Below are 9,528 nucleotides of genomic sequence, written 5' to 3' on the forward strand. Positions count from 1 at the left end.
AATGATAATGTTTCCTCAACTATAAAGGCATACTATAGACTAGAAAACAGTATGACTAACGGAAACAACAATCAAATTTAAAAGTTCATAGTTGAATATTTGACAAAGAAGATCTAAAATCTATATACCATTAATAAAAAGTCATGATGTCTATTATCGATTCACATAATCATACACACTGGATTGTCGGCAAGGTGTATAATCGAGTCATTGAATCTATTATCATGTACTAAAGTCATTCTCACTACTAATAAACCATAAAGTCTATCATCGATTAATATGCTCCTCTACATAGGACTACTACCAAGGTGTGTAATCAATTTGTTGGATCTATTGGCAAGGAATATCATGACTAATGAGGGAGAGATTAAATTAAAGAAGATTTAATTAGGATAATTAACACCATTAAAATATTGTAAAGCTACTTGGTTACATTAATTGTGAGTCCATATCAATTTTATACATGATCAAATGAATATTAGGATGTACAATAATCCTAAATCACTAAAATATGACATAAAATATTGATAAATAAATAAAATAAAATAACTAAGTAAAATTAACATCATTCAAGCATCGTAAAACAACTAAATCACACCGTATGAGAGTCTACAATAGTTGGACACATGATCAAGTGAGTATTAGGAAGAATGGTGTTTGTGAATGGTGTTAAGACAAGTAATGTTTGAGAACAAGTGGTTTTTCTCAAAGTATATGTTTATCCTGAGTAAGTGGTTCTTACTTTCATCATTCTTCCTAAAACAATTTTGATCACATTTGAATTATTGTGCACTCTCACATGATATGATTAAGTTGTTTTGAAATGTTTGAATGATGTTAATTCAACTAATTTAATTTATGTTTTTATTTTCTTAGAAATAAATCAATATTTCTCTATAGAGGTATATCATAAACCTACACATCTATTACAAACCAAACACATAATCGATACATGAACAAGGCAAAGGTCTAGCATCGACCAAATGTATAACAAAGGATTGGTCTATGACTAAGAAAAGGAGAAAATTAAATTAAATTAGTTGAATTAGCACATTCAAACATTATAAAACAACTTAATCACATCATATGAGAGTCCACAATAATTATACATGTAATCAGATGAGTATGGAAGACCGATGGTAGTAAGAACCACTTACTCAGAACAAACTTAAGATTAGAGGAACAACGCTTATTTTCAAACATTACTTGTCTTCACACAACTCACACCAATTAGTCTTTCTAATACTCATTTGATCATTTGTTCAATTATTACCGTAGCCTATTATGATTTGATTTAGTTGTTCTACAATGAACATATAATGTTAATTCTGGTAATTTAATTTACTTTAATTTTATTAGTTCACCCTTTTTGGTCCTATTTAAGTGATTTAGGTCCATTGGATGCCTTAATACTCATTTGATCATGTCTAAATTTGATATGGACTCGCAATTGATGAAACAAAGTAGCTTTAAAATATTTTGATAATGCCAATCATCCTATTTAATTTAATTTAATTTTCTCTTTTACCCATTCTTTCCTTGTCAATAGATTCAATTAATAGATTATAGACCTTTCCTACAATCCAGAATAGAAGATTATGCTAATCGATTATATACCTCATGGTTTACTGTCGGTGAGAATGACATTAGTTGTCACGATTCAAATCAGGGTCTTCCTATGATGGGTATCTAAAGCCCACCATGGACCAGAGACCACCCCCTTAGTCTAACCTCCTGAGCACAATAATAATAATATAGATAAAGCGAAAGCCAATTAAGATAGTAATGCAAGAAAAATATATAACTAAAATAAACTCTAAGAGTCAATCAATAACCAATCACATCTATCCACAATAACCTCTAAAACTAAAAGAATAACTAGTCGGTAAATGCCTCCGACTACGACCCAAAGGAATAAAAAATTAATGAATGAATAAGGAAAGAATAATGAAATGAAAAGGCCTTCCAAAGGATGGAGGCTTACCACTTCACCACAACACAATGAACATGCTCAACCACCTAATGCTGCATAGAGGAAAAACAAATATCTTTGAACCCAACATTATAAAACAATGTAACATCTTAGGATGGTTAGTTGGATAAGAATTGACATGTAACTAAAGGAGAGTGATAAAATAATGTCATGTCCAAATCAGTCAAAACCATAAGCACACATTTATATATACATATATAAAATTCTGAGATAGGGTTTGGTTTATGAAAATGAGAGTTTTTAAAATCATTAACCTAGATTGTGTAGCTCGATCTATCCTAAAGGCACCCATGGACTATATAGGTTTGCTCCCCCTGCTAAAAGGGCCCTAGTGTGTATTAGCCACACGAATTAAGGAAAATATAAGGGAAACTAATGCCACCATGGACAATATCCTTTTCAAACATATATATATATACACCCATGGACTATATGGGTTTAGCTTCCCCTACTAAAAGGGCCCTAGTGCATATTAGACATACAAACCGAGAAAAATATGAGGGAAAACTAATGCCACCATAAGCAATAGCCTTTCTAAACATATATATATATCAAGTGTGTGTCAATCATAATCATATATACCCCCAAAAGTAATGAATCAATAAGCAAATAATAATGAAATGATAAGGCCTTCTCAAGGATGGAGGCCTACCACTTCATAGCAACAAAAGGAAAGAATAATAAAATGACAAGGCCTTCTGAAGAAATGAGGTTTACTACTTCACAGAAACACAATGAACATGCTCAACCACCTAAAACTGCACACGGGCAACAGAAATATCTTCAAACCCTATATTATAAAATAGTGTAGAGTCCTGGGATGGTTAATAGGATAAGCACTGGCATGTAACTCAAGAAAAGTGATAAAATAATGCCATGTCCAAATCAGTTAAAACCATTTGCCAATATTCATATATAAATATATAAGATGTTGAGATAGGGTTAGGTTCATAAACATAAGTGTTTTTAAAACCATTAACCTAGATTGTGTAGCTCGATCCATCCTAAAGGTACCCATGGACTATATGGGTTTATCTCCCCCTACTAAATGGGCCCTAGTGCGTATTAGCCACCTGAATTGAGGAAAACACAAGGGAAAACTAATGCCACCATGGGCCATAGCCTTTCAAAACACACACACACATACAAATATATATCATGTGCATGTCAATCACATTCATATATACCCCCAACAATGGAAAACGTGGTTTTCATTATTCTTCTCCCCAGGACTTAGACCTTAACGGTGAGCTATATAACCCTATTTAAGACCAAATTAATTCAATTTCCACATAATTCCAACCATTAACTTGGGATTCATTCACTAAGGAATTTACTAGAAGGTATCATCATACCAATATGCTTGCAAGCTAAATTAAATATACCAAACTATTTCACATAACCACATAAACTCACAAGTTCCATTAGAATCCAAACCATGGAAACCAAGTCCATCTATTTCTTTTTTTATATCCAATTATCCATTAGTGCAATTCATTGATTCAAAATCAAGTTAAACTATGTAATTTCCCATAATAATAATTAAATTCACAAAGTCAATTAAGGTTCATGTAATTTCTAGACAAAATTCATCCAATTTGGAGAAAACCATGTCCCCTATGACAACCATTTAAATAATGTACCAATTCAGCCCCCCAAAACATCAATTTAAAGCATGAATAATCAATTCAAAACTTGGGACAAGTAATTAAATCAGTAACAACTAAAATTCTTCAACCCAATTTCAAAACCCATAATGTAAATTACATAAAATCCATTCAATTCATTTCACAATGTAAAATTAAAGTTTAGGGAACTGAAACATGCCTGAAATACGCAAGAATTTGAAATCAATTTGAAGTTTTGAGCCAAAATGATGAATGCACTGTGAAACCTTTGAACTTTCTTAAGTTTTGAGTTTTAAGAGAGAATAGATGATTTTGATCTTTGAAAACTAAAGGAGGATTATTTTATGTTTAAAGGTCATACAAGGGGTAAAAATACCAAAATTCCCTCACCCCAAGTGAAAAAACAAAACTGAACAAAATATACACCTTGGTGTGGCACAACTTTATCGCAGAGGTTATCCTTCGTGCCACACCTATATCACAGAGGCTAACCTTCATGGCACCGTGATATTATGGAGGCACACTTTTTCGAAGTTCCAAAATAGCCTCGAATCCTTTTCAAAAATTCTGAGACTTTCAAAAATTATCCTTTTAACATCCCTAAACATAATTCAAGTCAAAAATTGATATTATCACGCAGGAAGGTCAAAAATAAAATGGTCAAATTTATTTATGGGGTCTCACATTAGTAGATGATAAAATATTCATATATTTTATGATCAGAATGTAACGATCAAAACTTAAAAGCTCCAATGGTAAATTTTACCTGGCTTCCCTTTTATACAATACAATAGGAGGGTTTAGAATAAACAACTAAGGTCGATGATCGATCATAGTAACATATGATACACTACTAAGTAAGTATATGCTAAACTATTGGAATGGTCTATGTTATAGCTTTAACAGTTAAAGAGTGAAAACCTTCAGCTGTGACAATTTTTTCAACCCTATTATATAAATGAACGACATCTTTTTGCGCTCCTATGTATTTTTTTCTTCATCTACTCCTTCATTATTGTTTTTATTTTAAAACATAAAACTTATCAATCATTCAAAAAGGTTTACATTTGTCATTGCGGTAATTCCACTATCTTGAAGATATCATGAATAAACAAGAATCAAGGTCAAAAATTCTATAATTGTGTTGCTAATAGTTGAGCTTTATAGATTAATGTAATTTTTATGGTGTTTAAGCAATAAAATGCTCTAATTAGTCATTGTTTGTTTAGAATAATGGTGGATGCTCTTGTTTTAGGTGAATTCCCTTTGAACCGATGAAATTAATATTTCAAGACGTCGCCGAATTTGAAATATAGTAGAGGCGTAGAGATTTCAAAGAAAGAAAGTATTTGCTTAAAAATCATATGAGAATCTGAAAACAAGATAGATCACCTGAAAGTACTATTAAAAGACACTAAAATAGAGAGGGATCAACTTAAACAAAGATTGATTGTGACTAAAGAAAAATAGAATAACCTAAAAATTATGATTTTTAATTTTTTATTAGCAATGATTTTTTAAAGGATTAACAAAGATATAGTGGAATAAATGTATTTTAGTGTGGACGTATGGATAAAATAATTATAAACTACTCTAGTGGTGTTTATCTTGTCTGCTTATACCTTTTATTCATCGATAATAATAAACTATAATGACCTTTGTAGTGGACTTTAATAATTTTTTTTGTGTTTTTTACTATTTTCCCATCCTTATGGTTGATATATATCTTTTATGAGTTGTGAGAATGGTTTGTGTGGTCCTTGATGTGTTTGAGAGTAGTTTTTAATAGTTTGTAGTTTTAAATAGACTTAAAAGTAATTAGTTTAACTTTAATTGACATTTTATGATCTGATATTAGGATGGTGATTTGGACAACTCCATTAGATTTGAAATATAGGCTTTAGGTTAGTAGCATAGTTAGTTTGGGCCCCAAGCCTTTAATTTGCATTTAAACCTCTTAAATAGAAATTAGTTAATATAGCCTAAAAGGGCTCCTAGGGGATAATTTGTTGTAAGCACTCTCTTTTGATAACTTTTATGGTTCCACTGAGTCCAGAATATTAAATATAGCTTAGAGTTGTGTTGTGTTTGAAAAGTCTCGAATGAGTGTTATGTAGTTGTTCGAAGTTTGAAGTTTTACGTCATTGAGTTTTGGGTTTCACGAGGACTACCTCAATCTTGTCTTAAGGTGGGTCAAGGATGACTTCAAAATACCTCAATATACCTTCTAAGTTCATTTCTATCGTAGAATAGGCTAAGGTATCTAATTCAACTCTTAGATGTAGATCAAGCCACAATTAAGTCAAAGGTAGGAATCCTACTCAAATACTATCTCTAAGTCCATTGAAACTAAAGCAAGTTCATTAGAGTAAGAATCTAAGTCAAATCTTTCCCTAAGTATGAGTGATAAGGTCACTCCAATCTAACTAGAGTAGTTCTAAGCATTCTGATGTTAAGCATGAGACAGTAAGTCGCATCCATTAAGGTTCAAGACAATAAGCTATGCATTTCACTATATAGGTCCAAATAACGTAAGATATCCAACTAACTACAAGTCTTAAAAAATCATCAACCACCACTCAAAAACCCTCCCAATCTAACAAGATATCACAATTATTCTATGAAAAAGCTTATTCTAACAAGGGATAAACCTAAAGTTCCTCAAATCTAAAGAATGCTCATCAATTTACTAAACCTTCATTTTCCCCCTTCTAAGAAGCCTCATCAAGACGCCAAGCTATCAAAAACACAATCTACTCATCAATATGAGCATAATGATACCCATAGTGCACCATTATGCTTTGAGTCTAAAAACAACACTAAAAACCACAAGTTGGTCCGATTTATGAAAAACATATTTCTGAAGTCAACCTAAAGTTCATACACCATCAAGGAATCATAACCCTCAAGAAATAGAGGAAAACTAAGCTTATTTAGGGCTAAAATCAAGCCCTCAAGCTATATGGGTTGTGTCAAATAACCAAGAAATTTAAGCTTGAAATTGAGGGATTTCTTACCTTAAATCCATTGTTAATCACGAAAAGATATGTTTATCAAGCTTCTAAGTCACACCTACGAATCAATTTAGAGTTATCTCACCCTTCTAGGGCTTCTAGGTCTTAAATATGAAGAGAAAATGGAAAAATCATGAATTGGCCGCATATTTATAACCCCATCAGGCATGGATATTCCAACATTTTCATCAAATAGACCACGATCACCATGATGCGATCGCCATGGCACCAGTACCAGCAAAGTAAAAACTTACTTTTGGCCTTCAAAACTTATTCAGACGTTGATTTTTGCAAATAAACTATGTAACCCCACTTAATTCAACATTTCAGACGAGTTGGTGAAGTCAAATTTTCCATGCAAGGTCAGTTAGACAAATTTTAGGCCCCATGCTTATATATTCCTATTTTCCACTTTTCGACCAATAGGTCAAAATGAGCACGGGTGCATTGGGACCTGAACCAAAGGTCTACTTAGACTAAAATTGGTATTCCGGATGTACTAGAACAATCAAAATTTACATTCGAGATCTTCTTACTAAAGCTTTTTCTTGGTGGACATTTGGAACCTTCGAAGGCTTCTAAATAGGGAACTGGGTCTAAAAGTAAAATAAACTACCTGATAATCGAACTATCAGTCCATCAAGTCACATATGACTTGGGGAAGCTATGAAAAAAATTATAATAGTGAATATAAGCAAAAATATGATAAATGAATAAAAGGGTCATTATAAAGCAGGCCCTGGATCCCATAATTATACAGATTAAGAATGATGTGGGTCAGCAAAAAGTTATGGCTTTTTAGATTTGAAGAGATGGTATTCTGAGGTATCAAGGAAAATTATCTGTTCCTTATGCTGATGGGCTGCGGGAAAGGATTTTGACTGAGGCTTATGAGTTAAGATATAGAGTTTATAAGGGTTCAATATGATGTACCAAAACTTGAAGGAGATATATAGATGGAAGAATATGAAGAGAGATGTGAAAATTTTTTAGTCAAGTATATGGTATGTCCGCAAGTTAAGTTAGAGCACTTGAGGCCTGGTGGAATTTCTCAAGATATAGAGTTATTTTTGTAAAAGTGGGACATTATTAACATGGATATTTTTATGAGTATTTCAAGGTCTCTCAATCAGTACGTCTCTATTTGGGTTATTATGGATAGGATGACTAAGTTTGCTCACTTCTTCCCTGTGAGGACTAACTACTTTGGTGAGGATTATGAAATGTTGTTTATTCAAGAGATTTTCAAGTTGCATGGAGTTCCTGTATCCATTATTTCAAACCGAAGAACAAAATTTTCTTCTCACTTTAGGCATTCATTTCAGAAAGGTCTAGGTACTAAGGTAAACCTTAGCATCATTTACACTCTCAGATGGATGGACAGTCAAAATAGACTATTTAGATGTTCAAGGATATGATATGGGCCTGTGTGATTGATTTTAAGGTTACTTGGGCTGATAATTTGCCTCTCAATGAGTTTTCGTACAATAATTACTATCATTCGAGTATTCAGATGGATCCTTTCAAAGCTCTATATGTTAGGTGGTGTAGGCCTTCTATTATGTGGTTTGAAGTTCATAAGACAAGATTATTTGGTTCTGACTTGGTTCATAAATCCATGTAGAAGGTGAAGGTGATTATATAAATACTTTAGACTACTCAGAGTCGAAAAAAGTCTTATGCAGATGTGAGTTGAAAGGAGTTGGGGTTTGAAGTAGGTGATTGGGTGCTCTTGAAAGTTTCTCCTAGAATCATGTGGTTTAGAAAAAGGGGAAGCTTAGTCCCTGTTATATTAGTTTATATCAAATTTTGAGGAGAATTGAGAATGTTACTGATGAGTTGGATTTGCCTGCGAGTTTGGGCTCTATTCACCCAATTTTCTATGTATCGATGTAAAAAAATTGTATGGGTGATCCGTCTTTGATTGTTCATGTAGGGAATATTGGCATTTTAGATTCTTTGTATTATGAGGAAGTCTCGATAAAGATATTGGATAGGCAAGTTATTGAAACCCTTGGGGGTTGCACCACACAGTGAGGGACTATGGCCCTCAAAGTCAATCACAGGCAAACAAACACTAATCATACAAAAAAAACAAAAGATAGTACAGGAAGACTAAAAAAACATAGATTATTACTTGGAAAGCTAAGAAGGAAAAAACACGGCTTTCCCTTATAAGAACCAAAGAAATCAACTATAATAACCTCCTAATTAGAGTCTAGATTTCAACCTACCTCTAGACTCCTTTCACTTATGGCAAATCAACTGCATGCTCGTATTGGTAACTCTACCAAGAACCCTCTTTACTGATTAAATATAATCAGCAACAAGCTTAGTGAAGTTTACCTAATCACTCATTATAGAAAAAACTACTCTTATAACATGAGTAGTTCGATTACAAATCAGTACTCACTCAACAACAATTTGCAATTTAAGCTCACATAAATAGCTAAGATCTTAAGATATGTTGAAATAGGATTTTTTGTTGCCTCTCTTTGCTCTTTGTAATTGTCAAAAAGTTATTGATGAAGAGATGTCTCTTTCCTTTTATAGCTGAATGATGATTAAGTTGAAAGATCATTGGACCAACTGTCCTAATTAGTACAAAATAACACCTGCAAGTTTGTTACATAAGTTGAAAAATTTATATAGACAACGTGTGCCAGCTGTATTGTATCTTACACATCTAGGAACCTGGTCCCTTGCAATTAGCTGCTCATCATCAAAACTACATATAGAAAATTTACCCCTTTATTATGATGACAAACAAACCATTTAGCATTGAGCATTAGTGCATATTCATCACATTTAATCAGTTTGATTGCCACCTGAAGAAAAATGTTCCCCCTATCATCATGTTTCCTTCATTATGCAACATAGGGACATGGTCCCT

Source organism: Capsicum annuum, chromosome 10, assembly GCF_002878395.1.
Source record: "Capsicum annuum cultivar UCD-10X-F1 chromosome 10, UCD10Xv1.1, whole genome shotgun sequence".
NCBI lineage: Eukaryota > Viridiplantae > Streptophyta > Magnoliopsida > Solanales > Solanaceae > Capsicum > Capsicum annuum.